Below are 20699 nucleotides of genomic sequence, written 5' to 3'. Positions count from 1 at the left end.
GTCGCGATGACGGTTTGTGCGATGGAGTGTTGTGGGATGTTGGATGTTTTTGGATTAATGTTGGATATTTTTGGATTAGTGTTAGATGTTTTTAGATTGTTAGATATGTTAGATGTTTTTAGATTGTTACATATGTTAGATGTTTTTAGATTAATGTTGGATATCTTTGGAATCGAGGATTGAGGTATTGATTCGCTTCCCGGAAGATGCTTTGAAATGTACGAAGTCTTCGACGAATGAAGTTAAATTAAATATCAATTACTTGATTGATAGGTAAAAGGGGAACTACGAGATGATCTCTTGCTGTTAGAGTAATTGAATCATTTCTCTGCGACTTAGTTTTCCAAATATAAAGACTTCATCTCTCAGAAGTGCCGAAGTTCATCGATGATACTATAGTAATAATAAATGAATGAGTAATCTGAACTACTTATGTTCAATATTTCTATTCATCAATCTTTTCAATTGTTCTCGAGCAATTTGGAAGCTCCTGTCATCGACCAACTATGTATCAAGCGTTGATTTTTCTACGACTGCAATAAAGATGAAGGACTAGCCTTGACACATTGTTAACCCTAATTTGACCACGATGTGACTTTGAGTGACATTTGAATTGTTCACCCAAATCTTTCGATTCTTTAACCCTTTGCGGACGAATGTCGACATTTCGATCAGATGAAATGTTTATATTTGGAATACTAAGTTGCAAACGAATGATTTAATTACTTGAATAGCAAGTGATCAGTGTATAGTTCCCTGTTTTACTACTGTTTAAGCATTCTGTGTACTTTAAAAAGTTTTCGTCCGCAAAAGGTTAATATTGCATCTCCAAAAAATCCTTTGGCCTCTTAAAATTCGTCCCATAAAAAAACAATAACATTAATCATTTTCATTCTCACCACCGACCGAGAATCACACTTGAACTTTCCCCAAATCTTTCAATTCTCCAATACAGCATTGCCAAAAATTCTGTCAGCCTCATAAAATTCCCATAAAAAACAATAACACTAATCACTTTACTCTCCCAAGCGACGAAGAGTCGCATCCTAAAACCACGTGGCGCGATTGGGGTTAATCATCTCGCTGCAGCGTTAAACAAACACGCAGCTCGAGGGGAGCTCGAAAAACACGAGCGAGAGGCGGGTAAAAAGCAGCAGAAGCACTTCCGACGCATCAGCTGCGGCTGATTCGCGCGAAATTCGCCGGTGAAGGCGGCCGCGCGATCAAATATTGACGCGCCGGCCATAAATATGATTTTCGGTGGCCGTTATAAACGTCGAATTATCGGCCGCGGGAGGACGCGGCAATAATATCGAATAAAATCGGTGCCAGTACGCGAGCATTTTCATTAATACGATTATCGAGCGGGCTCGAGGTCGCGGAGGCGGCGACGAGCCGGCGACGGCGGCCGCGCGCGCGGCATAATTCATTTCCCTGGCATAACGGGGGAGCCCCGGGTTGTTGGCGCGACCGGCGAACCGCCGGGACACCAACTTCCTCCGGTCCCGATAATAAGAAGAAAGTCGAGCTCGCTGGAACGAAACCAAGTGGCACGTTCTCGGGGAGCAGCCACACCACGTAATTATCTACTTCGAAAACTCGACGAAACCGGGGGAGAGCTGGAGCTTCCGAATGACAAAACGCGGATGGCTGATGCGGGAAATCGGAATCTTGAGTTTCGATGTCACGGAATCTGGGAAATACAGTGTTGAAACGGTTTTTTAATGCTAAAACTGGCGAATGACGAAACAAGGGATGACCGATGCCGAGGAAATTACAATTTTGAGTTAGAATGTCGCGGAATTTGGGAAATACAGCGTTGGAATGATTCTTTAACGATGAAATTGACGAATGAGTGATTCTAAAAACGTGGCTTGACAATTGTTGTACTAATCATTGTATGAAACAAGTTTGGAATCTGGAAAATACAGCGTTGAAACGATTTTTTAATGATGAAACTGGCGAATGACAAAACAAGAGATAGCTGACGCTGAGGAAATTGGAATTTTAAATTAGAATGTCGCGGAATTTGGGAAATACAGCGCTGGAATGATTCTTTAATGTTAAAATTAGCAAATGATTCTATTGACAATCGTGTTTTGGAAGTGATTACTGTTATTTAACCATTCGACGTGTAACAGAATCTGCATGTATACTTTAAAGATTCTTCGTCCGCAAATTAACATCATATTTTTTCCTGTGTATTTTCCTCTACAAAACCGTGCAACGTTCAACGTTAACCAGCGTGCTGCGCGAAGCGCGTAGGCCAGAACAAGGTACGAGCGAGTTCCTGCGGCTTTTACGAGCATTGCGTCGTGAGTCGTACGCGGGGAGACGCTTCAGTTCTGGTTCGTACGAAGGGGATCGAAGGGGCCACGGGTAATTCCACGGAGGCGCGAGGAAATGGAACACGCCTGAAAAAAGGGAGGTTACACCATTTCCATGGTCCCCTCCTAGTCACGTTCACGGCTCCGGGCATTCGCACTAAAATTTGCACCCTCTTGGCTCCGGCAGCCGATCAGATATGTGGCTCCACATTACAGCGAGCTATTTGCGTGGATAATTCAATCGTGCATGGCCGAAATTGCAGTCGCTCGGACGCTGCGTGTCGCTTAACAAAGTGGAACGGAATTTTCGCTGGATTCTTTAACCGTATGCACTCGGAAGCTTCAGATTCGACACTTTCCTAAGAGACTGAGAACTAATTAGGAAACGTGAATTAAGGAACAATGCTGTTTTATAGAAATTCACATATTGAGTCGCCAATTCATTTGACACAGCAAAATTATAGAGTTTATTTAATATTAAACTTTGAACAACGCATCATATGAAGTATTAAAATAAAACAGCCTTCCTTTAATTTATGTACGATTCCTCGTTAAGTCAGTCTGAAAGTCGTTGGTATTTCATTAAAAAATCTTGAGTATCTCTAATGAGAAACTTCTGGAGTAGGGTTAATATTCTGTATAATAGTTTGTAATTTTTATGTCGAATCAAGTGACTGAGAGTCACAGGCTTAATAATGGATTATAATTATTAATGATTATAAATAAAGATTTACGAGTGCAAAGGGTTAATAATGGAACTATTCTTAGTGTCTTTTTGCAATTGTTAGAATATAATAACAATGATTATAACAGTTAAACTTCGAATTTAGAAGTTTCAATCACAGATTCGACTGTAAGGGTTAATTTTACCTCACGCAGGTCAAAAGTCAATTCGAATAACGCTCGAACGCTATCTTTGATGCCTTTTTGCAATTATTATAATATAATGACAATGATTATAACAGTCAAGCTTCGAATTTAGTCGAAATTTCAAGGGTAAATCTCACGCAGGTCAGAAGTCAGAGTTCGAATAACGCTCGAAAGCTACCCTTGGTGCCATTTTGAAATTATTATAATATGACAATGATTATAACAGTCAAGCTTCGAATTTAGTCTCAACAAGGGTAAATCTTACCTCAGGTCAGAAGTAGTTCGAACAACGCTTACCTGAAACAGAGAAGAAACAGCAATAAGTAATCTGGAATAACGATCGATTAGAGTGTTTCTTATAAAACAAGAGAAGACAGCGTAAAATAAATCCGAAACTCGGGGGAAATTCGGTTGATCCGTCAGCGAATTTCCCATTCTAAAGAGAGAGCGCCGGGAGGAAAGTAAGCGGCGCGAAATATCTTTTCGTCGTCGGCCGCTCCCTTAATTCCCAATATTTTTTCGAGACACACCCTTCAGCCGGGGCTCAACTTGTTGCGCTTTACGAGCACGTCACCGCCCGCTGAAATTCCTATTTGTTCCGGCAGACGTGAAGAATACCCGGGAACGAGGCTGGCGAGGCACGAGGAAATAAGAAAGGCAGAAGAAAGGGAGGAGATAGGGAGGAGAAAGAGGTCGAAAGGCTGAGGGACGGACCGACTGAAAGAGGAATAACACAGAAAATACATTTGTACGTCTGTGTGTTGGATAGTTAATGACGAAATGATTAACCACTTGAATTTTCAGAAAAATCACTCATTCAGAATCACTTTTCCCGAAAGAAAACAAAAACATTCCGAACGCATCGTCCTGAACACTTAACACGTGGACTGCTATGAGAATTTCTAATTTTGAATAGCAATACTTATTCTTTAATGACAACGGCTAATGATATTGAAGATATTGTGATCTAGCTACTTATGTTACTAAATATTTTTATTTAAAACCAAGTGTTTCATTGTAATTGTTCTTTAGTAATCTGGAAGTTCCGGTCATCAGTGGCGCGCCTTTCAGTCATTTGATTTGATCCAAGAAGATGATAGAATTTAAAATTCAATATTAATTGTTATATAGTATATCAACGCGTGGGAGATTGAAATAAAATAGTCCTGTCACTTAATTTATGTTAGTTGTCAAAAATATCATCGACGTTTCATCGGAAAATAATGAATATTTGCTGAGAAAAATGATGCTTGATGCTTGTCTCACTCGCACATTTTCTAGAACATCCTTTCATTACCATGCATCAGCTTCACGTATATTTGGAATATTCTAGATTCATAAAAAACAAACATTATTAACATAAACATCAATACAGAGAAAACCAATTCAGTCTAAAACACTCCAATGCTTCGAACATTCATTCAAAACGCGCTCATAGTCGCATTCATCTATTCCACACATTCATCACTCAGCAATACATCTATTCTCACACTCAAACACACCCATTCCCACAATATAGTTGTACATGCAAAATAAAAGACAGAAAAATGAACGGTTTCACAGGCCTATCTCCATGGGACAGACGCTCGATTCGAAATCGAGTCTCAAGGACAGATCAAGTGGCACTGCAAGAGAAATAATAAGGGCGGAGCCAGGGAAAAGGCTATCAGAAAAAGCAGCGAGAGGGTGCGAACGGCCAGGAACAGGGGATTCGAGTAATGCCGGCGAGGAGAGAAAAGCAGGAGAGTCGGCGCGCGAGCTGCAAGAAACAAATTGCAGCGAATGGGAGCAAGGGCGGCGAACGGTAGGGACGTTTAATGACAGAAAATTGCAAGTAATGGCGGATAACGCGCCCTATTTAACACCTCCGCCTCATCTTATCCTATCACACGAAATAACCTCTGCATCCCCGTTAAAATTTTCTTATCGCCGGGGCGAACGTGCCGCCAGCCGCCTGCCTTACGTGTATTACACGTCGAGACTCGGCGCTCGCTATCTTCCGCCTGCTCGTCCGACCGAATTATTACGCTTCCGGAACATCGTTTCGGCGCACTTCGGAATAACGTTTGTCCCTCAGGCGGTCGACGGATTTTTCTGTTCGGCTCTAAGAGATGGAGATGTGTCGTTTGGTCAGTGTAGCTTGGAATGATTCTTTGTATAAACATGGTAGATAGTGGCAAGTTTGATTGGAAAGATTAGTGATCTCTGCGAGATGTCCAAGTATCATTTGGTCGCTGTACTTTGAACGAAGTTTCTATTGTTTGTACAAACATGGTAGCGAGTGACAAGTTTGATGAACAAACGATAGTATCGTTGTTGAATTCTCTTCATTTCGCGGTTATTAGAAAAATTACGGATAATTCTATAAATATTTTTGGACTTCGTGATCAAAGTAACTTATCTTCATTTTACAAAAATTAGGGAAATCAGGGTACGAGGTTCTATTTTCGGGGGGATGATTAAAAATAAAGGCAGTATCCGGTTACGCGTCGATTCTGCGCGCGCCGAAGGGACGGTGAATCAGAATCCCGCGGCTCTTTTACGAGGTATCCGGCGAGAATCGTTGCGAAAGGCTGAAATCGCATTAAACGACCGACGTAACGAAGGTGAATGCAAACTCGGCACGAAAGGAGCTCGGACGAAACGCGCGAAGCGAAAGGGAGCCGGAGCCGGGAAGAAAAAGGGGCCGAAAGATAAAAGAGGGGGGGCGGGGAGCCGACGGGGAAGGAAAAAAGGCATCGAGGCTTCGACGTGGAGGCGCGCCGCGTATATGAGTCAAGGCGAAACGAGGTCTGGTCTCATGAACCTTACATAAACCAGCCTGGTCGCCGTCGTCCGACCTGTCCCTCGTTATCCCTCTTCCTCCCGAACGAACGAGCATCATATTAAACTGTGCCCACTTCGAACACTTTTTAATTCGGAGTTTCTTTCGTCCCTATTCGAATCGGCTTGCTCGATAATTCCTGTACACTGGTGAATGTTCAATGCGCACAATGAATTTTAACCCTTTGTCCGAAGTGCTCTTGGTTTCTCACTTTGAGGTTCGACGTTCAATTGCAGCTTAAGACGCTCTGTTTATTTATTCAAGAATATTTGGGAGTTATTGGAATGTTACCTTCAAATGGTACAATTGTGATACAAATGAATATAGAAAAAATTGTTTAAACAGGTGGAGGTTACAATAAAATAGGGTTAACACTACCGTAAGTCAAATGACTGTTTAAAATTTCGATTAGAATTTCCTATAGACAACGCAATTGAATCGCCTTTATACTTAATTAACTGCTTCAGGAATTTCTCAGGGAACACTGAATCTATCGAGTTGATCTTTGAAAAATTCATTGCCAAAACTAGAAACGTGGGTTTATTGAGATCTAAATTGCTTGAAATCTCAGGTTAGGTATAACTTTTCAGTAATTCCTCAGAGATATTCGTACGTCTTCAGCAATCCCAAAGGAAAAATCGAGGAGTTCTAGTGTTAACCCATTAAGTCTTAGTGATCTATTAATAGATCACTCACTCTAAATTGTTCTAGACAATTCATTTGTTAATAAATAATGTATCTGATCGCCTTTGTACTTCATGACTTTTCCTAAAATACATGTATAAAACATTCTTCAATATTCACTCCCTTTTTAGTGTTTATTTTCTGAGAAAAATTTGTGGTCTGTCTTACCTACCACGACCGGTCATTTGACCGGTAGAGCGATTTGTATCTTTTTGTAATAGTATTCTCTCGAAGACTCGATTCCGAAACTATAAAGTCACAGATACAAGTACGGGTTCACGCGAACGGAAACCGTGCCAAATAAGATATTGCATAAACAATGAGACTAAGAAAATCTGTCTAAAATGTAAAAAGTACGTGTGTGGGAAACGTACAGTCGACAAACCTATTTGTAAAAAATGCGGTGAAAACGAATAGAATGTAAATTATATACTTCTAAATAAAAGAAACTATATTTGTGTACTGTTACATTGGCTATTATCTTCATTCTATATTAAAAAATATAAGTTGCTCTAGAGTTCCCAGATCAGGAAATTATTTATTTAGACCAATCGGACTGCAAGGATTTCTTTGTCCGGGATACGCGTCGAGTGAAAGTAACGAGAAAGTCGGCGAGGATACGGTTAAAAGTAGTTTCATTACTTTGGTGTACCTCGATTGTCTTTTCTGTTCTTTTCTGATTATTACTGAGCTGCGTGCTTGTAATTGTGAATTAAGACGACTAACTTGCATTTCTCCATGCATTAAATAAGCATAGAGAAACGAAGGTAGAGAAAGCTTCAGCGTTTACTGTTACAAAGAATTCGTTAACCTCTCAAATCTCTCAGAATTCACTAAACAAGGTAGAGCAAACTCCTAAAGAACGACGCCGAAGACAGGTAAGAAACCGCAAGATCTTCGAGGAATCACGGCGCGACGAAATCTAATACCGCGACGCATGCGAGCGGACGCGGTCTCCGCGCCAAGAAGAAAACTGGCCGCAAAACGTCTGGCCGATAGCCGCGATTCATCAACGACACACCTAACTCATTCACGATTCACTTGGCGCGGGCCTCATAACGCGGAATCTATCGAGTGAGGAGCTCGCCTGATAAATGTACCGATCGATGGCCGTCGAAACACTCGCAAACACGAGGCAGAAGAGGTTCGCCGCGCGGGTCAGAGGTGATACCGGCAGTTTTTCTTTCTTCCCGGCCGCCGCGGGGGAGGAAAACGCCGTTGAAAATATTCGATTTCCGCAGGAAGGCTGCGAGCGCTCGCTCCGAAAGTAGGTAAGCCCCTTAAAGCGTTCGGCACGTAGTGGTCGAAGAGGGACCAAACGATCCTCAACTTCCAGAACCCACGCACAACCTCCGACCTTTATTCTCCTCATATTCCGACAGCCATTCTCGCCCTCCTGTTTTTCATTTCGTATCGATTCGCGAGTTAGAGCAATTTGCGAGGATCGAGCCTTGGAATCCGAGCATTCATTCTGGTTCTCTGGACGAAGGTTCTTTGGCAGCTGAATTGTATTGTTAACACTAGAAGTACTGTAACAGTCAGAATGACTGGTTTTGATTGTTTTGTGTAGCAATTATTGGTATCTTCGAAATGATTTTGAAAATAGCTTCATTTGAGTACTATATGAGTGTCTGAAGAAAGTGGAAATAATCTATTGTTGCAATTTTTAAGGGAATTGCATGTTAATCGTATTAAATCGGTAGTTCTAATGTTAAATAGTAGAAGGAAACTTGCTGATTTGCTGTTCGAGATGACTTTGTCTTTGGAATATGAGATATAATTTCAATATAATAATATAATTTAATAATATAATTTCAACATAATTTAATATAATTTCGTCTGCTTGGAAGCTAGATGAAATTTCTTCCTGCTTTTCGGTAATCTATCAATCTAATCACTTGATTCATCAGACAAACCTATTAAATGTCTCGAATCTTCAACGATGAAAGCAAAATCTCACAGATCTAAGCTACAAACCTAATTACGTTGCTCGTCAAATTAGAGTTAAGAGTCCAAGATGCGCGTTACATCTACATTTACAATACCTGTTGCGCGTTAACCCTTTGCGGACGAACCTCGGCATTTTTGAGGTGAAACTTCCATATTTGGAATACCAAGTCGCAAACAAATGATTTAACTATTCGAACAGCAAGAAATCAGTATCTTTATTCTCTATGAATTAAGCGTTCAGTGTTCAATTTAGCAGAATTTGCAATTTTGTATACTTTCAACAATCTTCAAAGGGTTAACCCTTTGTCAGAAGTTTTTGAAACTTATGACTTGTCCCCGAAAATGTCGAGTTACGTATGAAAGTCTTAAACACTAGAAAAAGAGAACCACGCATCTATCTCTCGTTATTTGAACAATTAAATTATGCAGCTTTCGAATTTAGATTTCTGATCAAGGCTGAACAATCTTCATCTTCAAATAGTTACCAAATCTAAGGAAACAGAAGACAATCCGGAAAGGCAGAGCAATGAACGCGTGAAGAAATCGATGCATAGGAATCGCGAGAAATGCGTCGGAAGAGCTGTTGAGTCAGGATGAGAACCGCTGGTGGAGGAACGAAGCCACAATGCCAACCGATTGATTTACGTTGCTCGTTACGCGGTCCACTGCTTCGAAGAGAGAAAAATAAATTGATAGAGGGTGACGGCGTGGGGGGCGGGGAATAAGAAGAGGAGCGGCGGAGAAAAGAGGAGGGGCGGGGAGGGGGAGGTAAGAGAGACGGATCCGGGAACGAACGAAGAAAGGAGAGGAGATCCTCGCGGACGAGAGCCCGTCTCGAATGAGCGTGTGGGAAAGAGAGGCGAGGGCAAAGGGGCCGTGATGAGAAATGCAAAGTGAAGCAGGCTGGATGGATTTTGCCAAAGAAATACCGAGACTCGTTCGATCCCCTCCGATCCACTAATCGCGACTTTTGTTAAGATCAATGATCCTTTTTTCTTCGTTCCTGCGACGCCGGCCGAAACTTATCGAATAAAGTCGTCGACTCTACGTGACCCCGTGGAACAAATTTCACGTGGATCACCTCGCGCCTGGAGAACATACTGATTCGTTAACGCTAAAACTACCAGAGGGGTCAAATGACCCATGCCTGATGTCTTCTTTTTGCAATTATTAGAAAGCTAACAAATGTTTCTCTGAGAAATTATTAAAGAAATTCATTTAGTACCACGCAAATTCAATTGTAAATCAAAGTCTGAACAGATACTGTTGGAGTTTCTATAGCGAAATTTTCGAAAGTCAATTGAAGTGCTCGGTAGTTTTAGTGTTAATGCACCGCGTTCGATCGCTGTAAACATTTCTTATGTCGGTTTTATCGAAGCGTGTTCCGATAGCTGGCGAGTTTCGCTAACGAGTAAATATTCCTGAGCGAGATATTCTTTTTGGATATTGGTAACTTTCTTTGTATGCGAGGTTAATAATTTGGAGGTTACTTGGAATATAGATAATCAGGTGAAGGTAAATTACAGATCGATTGCTTCATTTGTCGACTTAGTCTTCGAAACATGGGAATTTTTTCCTGAAATGATGTCTGTCCAAGGGTTAAACGTCGAAGCGATGATAGATAACCCTTTGCACTCGAGAGGTGACTCACCACTGGGTTTCATACAGTGCAAAGGGTTAAAGTTGAATACAGCGATTGAATATAGAAAGATCGTTGGATACCGAATATTTTAAGATTAACACTAAACCTACATAAGAAATTATCAAATTTCTCATATATTTCCATCATCTTAAGCATAAATTACTGAAATAGACATTTTTTGGAGAAAATATCGAATAATTATAGTGCTCAATATTGAAGCACTATAATATTTATATTCCATGTGCACCTATTTCTTTCACTATTCAAATAACTGCACATTTTACGTTATATCCTGTTCTTTCTCATTGTAATTTCTGGTATTTTTTATCTTTCTGAAATTCCTCTGTAGCAACAAGGATGCATCGAGAATTCAGTTTGCGTATCGCCAAATCAGTTTCTCGAACAATTCCTCAGAGATCTTAATAATCACAAAAAATAAATCAGGAATTCACATTGATCCATCAGGTAGTATTTACTAATTATCCACTAGTTACTAGTTATTTACTGGTTATTTCCTAGTTTATTAGTTAGGTTAATTACACTTATGTCGGAAGTATTCAAAGCACGACTGCTCTCGGCAGCTCCATTAACAAAGCAACCAGAGCACGAATTCCCAGATAATCACGCGACAGATTCAACATCGCAGACTCTCGCTTCGAAGGATCTACCTAACAAGAATAACTCACAACTAGAAAACGACAGACTGCCAAGATCGCAACAATAAGGTCCAAACAGTTTTTACCTCAGCCGAATCGAGGATGCAAATTCTAGAGCAAAAAGCTTCGAAGCTGTTGTTAATATTGAAGAAGTAGCCGTATTTTCATCCGCATCCGTAATCGCGGCGCGGATGTACAGGTCCGTGTATCGACTGGATCTGCATTTACAATCAGGACTAGTCCTCGAATCCATTAGTCACCTGACGAAGGTGGATCGGCTTCCAGGGAAGAAGCGAGTCCAGAAGAAGGATACAGCGACGCTGGCAGTATTAGAGCAAACCGATCGGGACACTAATGACTAGGATTACTTCTCGGAAGATATTGCCGCGTTCCCTCCTTTATCTACCTTCGGGTATTCCCCTCGCCGTCGTTCCGTCTCCGTTTGGCTTCTCACGTGTCTGCGAATATCGATGAACCGAACCCTGGCCCGCCCGTTCATTCTTCTGTCGCCTTTTTGCGTTTGCTTAAGATTGCCAACCGGATCGCTGGCACGCTAGATTGCACGGATTCCGATCTGATGATTACACTGATGAGTATATTGTAGGATTTTGGTTTTGAATATGAGAGAAAGAGAGAAGTTTGATGAGGAAATGTGTGAAATTTGTAGTTTGGTTTTCATGAGATTTGTTGGGAAATTTTCCATTGTGATTCTGTTTTTCTAATTATGGTTTTGGATACTTGAATTTGCAGAAGGAACAGCAGTTTAATAATAATACAAGGAATATTTAGAATATTTCTTCTGTTAACCAGTTAACTGTGCTTGACGAGTACACACGTCATCGTAAAGCTTGACACGATACTAATTCTTTCAGCGATGAATTCTTGATTTTTTCACATAAACATGTAATTCTTCTTTGCTTCGCTTTGATCCTTAAAATCAAGTCTTGCGTTCAACGAGTACACGCTCCATTTTTTGATTTTATTGCGCGCTGAACGATAGGTTTTTCCAACTAAATTCCACAGTTAACTGGTTAAAATATCTAATATCATTCTTGGTGCAATATTGTCAAAGTTCGTTAAAAATCTTCACCGCTCTCCCGTAATTGTCCTTCAAGAGGTCAATCGTGCGCCACGTGCACCAAAAACCGTCCGTCCACCGATTTATCCGCGATATTCGGACGAATTACGGCACACCCAGCGCCATATCTCGCGAACAAAAGCCGGGGCGGCATCGAAACAGGAAATTGAAAGCAGCATCGCGTAAAATTTCAATAGGAGGCTAGATATATGTAGGGTAGCGGAGGATAACGGCGACAATAGGGTCGCGGTGCTCGCGCGGTCCTCCGGGTGTCTTATGGTCGCCCGGAAAGCCATCGGGCTATTAGCCCCGTTTATAGCCGCAAGGAGAATAAAAGTAATACCACGCACAGGGTACACCATAGCAGAGCGGAGGGCAACGAAACAGAAAGGAAGGAAAGGGAAAGTGGCGGAAGAGGGTGGCTCTAACGGCACGGAGAGACAAAGCTGGCGAAAAAGAGCAGGTAATACAGTTGGCCGAGCAACAACCACTTTTACGGCGCTCGTATTCAGGGATATGGTTTATCCGAGCCGGAGTGTTACGAGGAAAATCGAAGGACATCCGCAACTTCCAACGGAGACGCCAGTGGAGACGCGAGCTAAGACTGTGGTCCTTAATTTCAGAGCGGAGGCTCGGAGACGCCTCGAACCGTTGCTCGGTTTACGAGCGGACCTCCCAGCAAGGCTTTTTACCAGCCATAAATTAAATCAAGCAACGATTCACGCCCAGAAAGGGACGCGGAGCAAGCTTTCGATCAATGTCTGCATCTCGTCGCGAAACCGCGACTTTAGGAAAAATTGATAAAACGTGCCTCGCTTCTTGCGGACGATGAGTCTACCTGCTTCTCATGCTGATAAGACATTGTATACTATGTGCAGCTCTCGAGATGTGAGATGAAAGTTTCGTATTTAACAAACTAAGTCGTGGACGAGTGATTTGATTGCTCGAACAGCAAGATGGCAGTATGTAGTTTCCTCTTTTTATATTAGTTAAGCAATTGACGAGTAATTTAGCTTCGTCTGCTGAAAGTTTCGTATATTTTATAGAATCTCAAAGGGTTAAATGCTCGGTAATTGTAGTGTTAACCCTTTGCACTCGGAAATTTTGCGAAACTCGAACGGAAATGATACGTACATTGAGGAATAAAGCTGTTTTATTTCAATATTCCTCAAATTGATGCGTTATACAAGGTACAATATTAAACATTAAATTTCATAGTTTTACTGTATGAAATCAGGTGGTGAGGGTCACCCTCGAGTGCAAAAGGTTAAACCGTAAAATAGAAGCAAATCACTGAAACCGAAAAGATCCACGTGTAATCGCTGCAATATCCACTATCAACAGTCCACATCACGACGTAAAAGTAAAGAAAGCAAAAAGAAAGAAGAATAATCTAATCTCACGTCGACACCTCTTCAGGCTGCATATAATCTCGAGATAAAAATCTCAAACGTCCTAATGAAAACACACGTAGGACAAGGTGATCGATAAAGCTCTAAGAAAAAGAAACTGCAGAAAATGTGCATCGAAAATCTTCTCAGTTGAAACACTTGGATCGTAGATTTCGTCGGTACGGACGTTATCAGCAATTCCTAGCAATTCACCGCGATGTTCGCCTAATAGCGACGTTGTTTCTTAATTAGCCGCGTCCTTGGCAGGCAATAACGTCTTTAATGGAGCAACTACTGCTCCGCGCCAGTTCCTCGAGGTTTTTCAGCGCGGTTCCCATATGAAACCATGAGATAATGCTCGCATAGCGTGCGGAATAGGAAAATCCATTGCGTAACCACCTTCCATTGTACAATTACGAACGGTCTATCGTTTATCGGGGTCAGCGGTTTCAACTGCGATCGATTCCGCCCTCTCGTGCGTTCGAATTCATTTCTAAGGGTGCACACTCCCCGCTCCAGCCTCATATCGCGCAGCCAAGATCTCCAAGCGGACTCGTATCCGTCATTACCAACGCGCATATTGCTTCTCGAGTAAGTAAGCGTTTCAAAACCGTTCGCGCTTGTTCCAGTTAGCTAGAATGAATTCAGCGAATAGCAAAGACGATGATGAATGGAAATCAACTTTGAGTTTTCGAGGATGTTTGGACGCTGGAATCAAGGATTTGCGGTGAAATCGATGCGTTGGCTTCTTTGTTGCAAAGTTAATTCATATTTGGAGCACTGAGTATCAAACAAATGATTTAGTTACTAAAACATCAAGAGATCGGTGCGTAGTTTCCGATTTTTCTATTGTTCGAGTGATTCATGGAATCCTATGGAATTTTTCGTAACATCAGATTTTTTAGTTTAATCAGATTTTCACTAAGCAAACAGATGGTTTGATCAAACACTAAGCAAACAGGTGATTTGATCAGTCAAACAGCAAAGAATACTTTTGTATTAATTAAACAAGTATTACTGAAGCTTTCGTATATGAAAAATCATTAATTTGCAAGTTCAACTATAAATGCTTAACAATTTAAGTGCTGAGCGCTACAGCGCTCCTCTCGTGTTGCGACAAGATGGCGGGTCGCGCGAGACCGCTTCTGTCTCAGTATTAATTCTAATTGCCTCGCTACGTTTTTCAAGAAGTAAATCAAAATAAATTCCATATTCTTTCTGTAACAACAATATTTATAATCTCATTAGATAACTACTCTTATTAATTTTTTCCTACACCCAATTACTTCCGCATTTCTGCTAAATATCCACCGAATGGTTAAACAAGTATTATTGAAGCTTTCGTATATTAAGAATCATTCATTTGCAAGTTCAACAATTGTTTAACCCTTTGAACTCCAATATTGCAGCAGTTCTAATAAATATTTGAATGAATTTTAAGAAAACTACCTAAATATTATTAAATCTTCCAAATATACAAAGTTTGCACTGAGAATTAAATATCTAAGAAATATTATAACACTGTTAACTTTCAGTAGGACTATCAAAGTTGGTAGTTGCTGACATATCACAAAACTATATGAAGTGCTAATTAAAATCTCCAGCGTAATTTCTCAATCTATTTCTCGATTGCTGGAAATATCGTTCATCTCAGAATATTTCCAAACTATAGGTTCAAACTCACTGACTAATTCACAGTCATTACTCAGCGACCGGCAAACGATACAAGAGAAAAATGTCGGCGAAATGAAATGGAAGTTCCAGAGTGTTCCTCCAGTTTCCTCGTTCGATTCGCAGATATTCGGCAAGTTGCGCCGCACGCGCGAGACTGTTGCGACATGTTTCAACGTTTGACTTACTGTCTTACGGCTCTGTTTATTTATGCCCGAAGTAAATCTGTTCCGGGAGAAATATACGGAAACTCGTGAACACACATGGACACGTCCGCGTTCAAACTTTCCCCCGAGACATTCGAGTCCCGAGCTATCGTTCCGCGCGGATCTCGAAATTTGTCGCTTCCCCGCGTTTCACTCCATTGGGTCATCGGTTAAAGTTGACGCATCGGCGCATATCGATCGGTCACCGTGGATTTTCCAAGTTTCGAAACTGTAAACGAAAAGTCGTTGAATATTTCGGCTGGTTTCGTCGACAGTTTGGTAATTACTGAATACCTTTTGTCGACACCTTGACTTCCATATTGTAGGTTGCTCATTTATTCGATAGATAAACGATGTGCCAGTTCATTTTGAAATGAACGTTTTGAAACTTTGAAGTTTTGCGAATTTTCTGAAAATATGAAGCTTAAACCATGCTATCCTATTATTGATAGCTTCGCAAATAATTATGGAAGAACATAGTAATAGATTATTTTCGGTTTCCTCAGACATTCATCATAATACTCAAGTGAAACTATTTATTTTTAACATCATTTCGAACATTCAATGCTTCAATAATTGCGAAACAGAAGAACAAACCAGTCATTTCACTGATACGTAGTTCTAGAGTTAACCTTTGCACTCATTAAACATTTCGATGATCAAAACTGAAGAAACTACCCTATGATTACTGTATTTGCTGCACGCAAATCTTTTTCTAACAAACAATCTGAGAAATGTTATATATTTTCACATTCATCACGAGGAAAAATGTCTTGGAGTTCCTAGATTGGAAAATCAGGAGCTAAGGGTTAATTAACCAGTTAACCTTCAAACTCTTAATGGTACCTTTTTCAACGATGGATAATTTATTTCTTAAGACAAACACGTAATTTTTCGTTTCGCTTTAGTTTTTCATTATGACATATTTCAAGTGCATTTGGCCTGCATTTAACGAGTATACACTTCATTATTCGATTTTATTGCGAATGAGAGATTTTTCAAACTAAATTCAAAGGGTTATTTTGCTGTTCCGACGTGAAATTTCTACGAGGAAAGAGTAGCGCCGGTTAACTGGATTGAAGGGTGAATTATCTCGAGATTTTCCGCGAGGACGATCGGAGATGGATCGATCGGCGATCGGCGTGTAGCAGCCGTGTCTTGGAAGTGACTATTCTTAACGGTCCCTACAACTTTTTCCGCGCGGATAAGACGCTGATTTATTACCGATCCCGGCTAAGTAAACAGTGCTCGCAACACGGAGCGTTCATCCGTAACCCATTAGACGTGCCGACTTTTAATTAATCATTCGTCCGGCAAGGGGTCGCGTCGAAAGTGAAAAGCACGATCTCCGTGGCTTCGGCTGAATTCCAGCGAGCTTTCTCCTCATTGGCTGCGTCTTGCGTCGGGTTTACTTGGAGGTCATTTGCATGAGAAGCAGGGATCATTGTTTTAATGTTTTATCGTGTATTAATGATTAATCCTTTGTTCCTATGTCGAATTTCTCAGGTTTATTCGAAAGTGGCATTTTTAATTGTATTTTTAATGGTACTGGTAAAAAGAATCGTTTGCGCTGTTTTAAAACACTTGAAGTAATACAGAATTATGTAGAAGTAAATGTGAAAGGAATTTGAACTACACTAGAACCACCGAGCATTTATTACGATTAATATGCAATTCCCCTAAAAATTGTAGCAATAGATTATCTTCAGTTTCTTCAGGCACTCATAGTACTCAAATGAAGCTATTTTCAAAATCATTTCGAATATTCACTGCTTCGAAAATATTGATAATTGCTAAACAAATCGAAACGAGTCATTTTGACTGATACGTAGTTCTATCGTTATTATTAATTCCAAGTTAATTCAACTCGTTCTCGACTTTGATCGCTTCCTGCTCGAACCCAATCAGCACCCATTTCGTTCCATCTCGATTCCCCGCACTATAATTCCCCTAATTATCAAACACCGCGTAATTCGCCACAATTGCCACTTTCACTCGATCCCGCCGAGAACCCAGCGACTTCTGGGAAACACCTTATCAACGCCGCGGATAACGTATCAGCGAATCGTCCCGCTTCCATTAGCGACATTCTTAAATGTTCTTCCCTCGACGGAGGCGGCGCGGACGCCGACGACGGTCGGATCGTTAAGACGCGGCTTAGTACGCGAGACGCGTATTATTTTATTTCTCCGTTGCTTCCCGGCGGACAGGGAACAATTAGAAAGATAATTACAATGAAAGTTGCATCTCCCGGATGGGCGGGGAACGGCAGGTCTATCATTCGCCGGTTTTTTTCCCCTCGGACGGGCCGGCCTCCCCCCCGGAATCCCTTTTTAACCGTCGTATTTTTGTAACTTTAATTATCACGTGTTCCCCGCAGTTCCAGGCTACTGGGATTTTCTGCCGGCTTGTATATACGTTTACCCATTTACTAGCGGGGCCATTTACTGGCAGCGCGCACTAAACGTAGTTATTCACGATAGCAGAGGCGCAACGAGCCCGTTCAATCTCCATTGGGAATTCGGTACGACCAGCTAATTTCGGAGTCTGTTATCGACGTCGTAGGATTTTCAGCTCTCATTTATTTCTACGCTCTACTTCGGCGCCGCCATCGCTGCCCTGCCGCGCCACGGACCGACCCGGGCTCCCAATCAAAGCCAACATTCGTCGTGCATGGCGGCCCTGCGATCGCCTCGCGAACTTCCTCCTTTCTTTGTCTCTCGGACCGCTTTGGCGGGACTATTCAACGTTTTCTCATCAGATTCACCGTTTTCAACTTATAGAGCTTATAGAGCACATATTGACCCTACGACTCCTGTTGCCGAGGAACTCAAACTTCGGTTGTGATACTGTCGGCGCTTAGTTGCTCTAGTAGATTGGTGTTTTGTGAAGGATAATGTTAATGGGAAATTCTTAGTATCTAGACTGATAGTTCAATCAAGTGACTGAGAGCAAACTCGATCGATGAAACGCAGAATAAAGGGACTTCTACGCAAGTAATTAGAGAATACATTCAACGTTTTCTCATCAGATTCACCGTTTTCAGAGCAACTTATGCACATATTGACCCTGCGACTCCTATTGGCGCCCGAGGGACTCAAACTTGTTGTGATACTGTCGGCGCTTAGTTGCTCTAGTAGATTGGTGTTGTGAAGCATAATGTTAATGGGGAATTCTTAGTATCTAGACTGATAGTTCAATGCAGAGTACAAAGAAGTCAATGATTTCTACTGTATGGTCTACCGTATGGTACATTTGCTTCTCAAAGTCTATTGTAGTTGAAGGATGTTAGCTTTTTATTCAATATCTCACATATCGAAGCTTAATAAATATTAAACTTGATAATTTCCTATGAGCTGAATCAAGTGACTGATTAAACAAAGAATGAAGGGACTTCTACACCAGTAATTAGAGAGGCACCAAGCATATTCTGCATTGTGCACTGTATTCTCTAAGTCTATCGTAATCAGATGTTAGTTTTTTGTTCAATATTCCACATATCAAAGCTTAACATCAAATAGTAAACTTGATAATTTCCTGTGAACTGAATCAAGTGACAGAATAAAATTCATTGATCGATGAAACGAAGAATATTCTACACAATTAGAGAACACAGTGCAAAACGTTAAATTCAGCGTCTAACTCGCAACCAAGGAGCCTCGCTGGAGAGAACTATTTAACCGGAACGCGTAATAAGTCCGCCTCGGGCGACTTTATTTAGCATAAAGACCCACTGTCCGCTAATTCAATATTTACCGTGTAAGATCCAGCATTTTAATGGGAATTCGTTGAACAATTAAAAAGACAGGCCGGAATGTCGCGACTAAAGCGATAAATTCCGTGGTCGCGCGGCCGTTTTTTCCGCGGTCGCTTTAAACGGAAACTCGGACGTCGGCTTTAATGCCTATTAGCTACGCCGGAAATTGGACACACCATAAAAATTTCAGTGCGGAGAAATGACAAGAGGTGAGAGACCACTGGGGATGAGACGAGGCCGAGCGGACGAGGGAAATAATACAGCGAACGATAGGGGTTGGAGGAATACGAAACACGCCGGAAAGGAGAAGAAGGAAAAAGTCATATAGGTAGATCTCAATAATGAAAGGATTCATATTTTCGTATGCATAATAAAGTGAAAAATGCCGCGCGCCGAATTTCACAGCTCAAAGAATAATCCCGCGTCGGTCTTTCGGATATTGCAGGCTTCAAGCGGAAATGCTTTCGCGCACGATAAAGCAACTAGGAATCAGCATTCGGAATTAGATTACATTCCGAGATGTTGTAGACTATTACAGTGTTATTATATTGTAGATAATGAAAGAGTGGATCTTGAGTATATGTATGTATTTAACACATTGCGGACCGGCTAATTTTCCGAAAACTGAATTATGCGGATTGGCAATTTTCACTGAGGTCAACTGATATCACTATACATAGAAAAACTCAGATATCATATTGTTGTGTAATATATTTTAAATAGATAATCAATACAAATTAAATTTTACATCTTTTCAATACTGTGGTAATTAGCGAAGTTGCATAGCTAAGTATCTTTACGTCCTTATAGCTAAGTGCCTTGGGTCCTTCGCTCGCATTCTTACATTCACTCTTAAAAATACCTTAACCTACGCTAAAAATTCTAGACGCTGCACTAGGTTCTGCGAAAACGCGCGTTGTCTGGCAGCGAGCGCTTCCAAGGGAATCTTGAGAGTTCGTGTTTCGAAGAATAGATTTTAGGGTTGCGCTTGTGTGAAGTCGATCGAGAAACGTAGAATAATTACGTTGCGGATTTCCGAAGAAAATTGATAAAGTATGTGTAAAATTTATAGAGTTTAGCTTTCATGAGATTCGCTAGAAATGTTCCATCGCAATTCTGCTTTTCTAATTATGTTGAACATTCGAATTCGCAGAGATCTGCAGTTTAACTCTTAGCACTACATGTTTTGTAATCTATCGGCAACTGCGACTAATTTTTATAGTATCCTTAGGAAAAATGGATACTACACTATGGAGAATCGCGAATGAAATATTTTCGGCTGAGTAAAGAACGCGTGTCTCCCGGTTTCCCTGGTTTCTGCCACTTTAGCGGGCAAATTGGCAAGTTGCGCCGCGTAACAGCTTTCCCAGTGGCCGGCCTGGCATATTCAAAACGCAATGAATTTCTCCAGTGTCGCTGACCGACGTTCCCGGCCCCTGGAAAACTAAATTACTTTTAACGCACGTAGCCGCGTCTCGTTCTTGCATTTTTTCAGCTTTTTCACTTGATTATTCCGCCACGGAATATTTCCGGACTGTTGAGCGAATTTCGCTGGATAGCAAAATATTTTGCGAATCCCGGCACGCAAACGTTTTAATAAATCTTCTCGTCGCGCAAAGGAAACCTGCGAATCGATATGTGCT

General features: G+C 41.2%; 1 protein-coding gene and 1 long non-coding RNA gene across 20 annotated transcripts in view; one reads left to right on the top strand and one right to left on the bottom strand.

Moving 5' to 3' along the window:
* LOC116428938 (uncharacterized) overlaps nt 1–20699 on the top strand; it is a 333442-nt gene that overhangs the window by 128249 nt on the left and 184494 nt on the right. For 4 of the 5 annotated variants that reach the window (XR_012998187.1, XR_004235394.2, XR_012998189.1 and 1 more), the window contains 2 exons: nt 3803–3945; nt 4761–5001. This is a non-coding gene — a long non-coding RNA (uncharacterized LOC116428938). The remainder of the gene's footprint in view (nt 1–3802; nt 3946–4760; nt 5002–20699) is intronic. The other variant, XR_012998188.1, reaches the window with a different exon arrangement.
* LOC116428922 (protein muscleblind) overlaps nt 1–20699 on the bottom strand; it is a 438439-nt gene that overhangs the window by 257460 nt on the left and 160280 nt on the right. The window lies entirely within an intron of this gene.

Source organism: Nomia melanderi, chromosome 1 (genome assembly GCF_051020985.1).
Source record: "Nomia melanderi isolate GNS246 chromosome 1, iyNomMela1, whole genome shotgun sequence".
NCBI classification, from domain to species: Eukaryota; Metazoa; Arthropoda; class Insecta; order Hymenoptera; family Halictidae; genus Nomia; species Nomia melanderi.
This window is presented reverse-complemented; position numbering and strand designations above follow the sequence as displayed.